The sequence below is a fragment of the Solanum pennellii genome, chromosome 1 (genome assembly GCF_001406875.1).
Source record: "Solanum pennellii chromosome 1, SPENNV200".
In the NCBI taxonomy this organism is placed as follows: domain Eukaryota; kingdom Viridiplantae; phylum Streptophyta; class Magnoliopsida; order Solanales; family Solanaceae; genus Solanum; species Solanum pennellii.
This window is the reverse complement of record NC_028637.1, coordinates 32,770,172-32,772,238: the sequence shown is the minus strand read 5'-3', so window position 1 is coordinate 32,772,238 and position 2,067 is coordinate 32,770,172. Positions and strand designations below refer to the sequence as shown.

The 2,067-nt window shown below is 34.7% G+C and overlaps 1 pseudogene; it reads left to right on the top strand.

The window, feature by feature from the left end:
• On the top strand, window positions 1-1,199 carry LOC107019718 (annotated as a pseudogene).
• The last annotated feature ends 868 nt before the right edge of the window (window positions 1,200-2,067 follow it).

Below are 2,067 nucleotides of genomic sequence, written 5' to 3'. Positions count from 1 at the left end.
ATGGTTGACAAGGTGGACCTATTATTCTATTATGGGGGCAAGTGGGTACTGACACCTAATGTTATTTACATTAAAAAATTAACTCATGTTTGGACCAGATTTATTGTCATATATAGACATATGTGAAGAGTTCCATGAAAAGTTAGGTTTTAGTAAGGTCCAACAACTTCTACTTAAAGAACCTTCTGGGAGGTATTATTTGATTGAGGGGGATTCTGGCATAAGAACAATACAGACAGCACTGTCTATTAAGTCTGGTGTACTTGAATTGTTTGTTGTAGATGAGGGGGATGATGTTGTTCCAGCTATTGACATCAGCCATAATGATGAACCATACCTAGTCACAGTAGAAGTTGCTACTGAAGGTGAATCAAGTGAGGAAGAAGATGATGAAAATGAACCTAATCTAGTCACGGTGAATGCTGGAATAGATGTTGCAACTGAAGGTGAATCAAGTGAGGAAGAAAATGATGAAAATGAGCCTTATCCAAGTGACTACAATAGTGAAGAATTGGAATCCTTTAGGTTGGAAAAGAAAAGAGAAATTAATGATCAACTTGACAACTTTAAAGAGTTGGAAAAAGGTATGAGTTTTAAGAACCTTGATGAAGCTAAAAGGGTTGTAAGTTACTACTCAATTGCTAGGAAGGTTGCCCTTAGAGTTGACAAGAGTGACTCTGTTAGAGTTAGATATAAATGTATTGTTGGTTGTCCTTTTGTGTGTCTTATTTCTGAAGTTAAGAAAGGGCAAGGATTTGAAATTACGACTTTGCAAACAAAACATACATGTCCAGAAGCATTCAAGAATAGAAGAGCTACTCAACAAGCTCTATCACACTACTTTAAGAATAGGGTCCAAAATGATCCTAAGTGCAAAGTGACTGAAATGAGAAAGATTGTAGATGATAACTTTAAGCTTAATATTAGTTATTCAAAAATTGAAGAGGGTTAAAAGACTTGTATTTGGAGAAACTAGATGGTAGCTATGTTGATGATTTCAATAAATTGGAGGGTTATGCTCAAGAGTTAAGGGACAGTAATCCTGGTACTGATGTAATTATAAACATATCCAAAGAGGCTTTGTTGGAACATGGACAAAGAAAATTTTTGAGAATGTATATTTGTATTCAGGCTTTGAAAAGTGGTTGGAGAGCTAGTTTGAGACCATTTATAGAGTTAGATTGGTTCTGAAACGTTAGGTTCTATAATAAGAATCCAGTCATGTTCAAATGAAGCCATTGATGTTTCAAAATGTTCAATTCAGTGGTATCGTTTATCATTTGAATGCTGCAGAAGGGAACCTATTGTTGGTATTAACTCTGCTTTCCATTCTGCATATATCTTCTCAAGTCTTTCATTTGAAACAGCTAAAAATTTATCTTCTTGAGTAAAAAACACGATTGAACCATCACTCTTTTGTGAGTTTCACATCCCAACTATTTGTTGTTCCCTTTTCCTACCTGAACTATCACCATCTATGTAGAAAACACAGGGTGTTTAGGTAGGAAAAGTGAACAACAGATAGTTGGCTTAATCAGCTTCGAGGTGTATACAATATCCTCTAAAATGCCATAAAAACCTTCTAAAGTTTGAATGAACTGTGATTGAGTCGTATGAGGAATCTGATAACCGTACAGAGGTACATAATAATTGAATTTTAGCAATTATTTTTGCTCCACCAATTTTGAAATCTAGCTGGTTTGGGTTATCAGCAGCTTATAGTGAAAGTCACAAGTTTATAGTGAAATTCATATCTTTCACCTTTGAACAGAGGAAGCAACAATCACTGACTTACTGCCAAATTGATGAGAAATTAACAATCACTGCTTACTGCCAAATTGAAGTAGTAGACATAACAATCAAAACAAATGTAGCTTTGCCAGAAAATGCACACACCAATATATCATTAGTAGACATAACAATATTGAATAATTCTTCATTAGTAGACACAACAACAACCAACATCATCTTCACAAATAATCAAAATAAAATGCAGCTCACTAACTTAACACAAACAATAGCACCACACTAAATCCTCTTGGCAGCTGCAAAACCAACAATAATAGC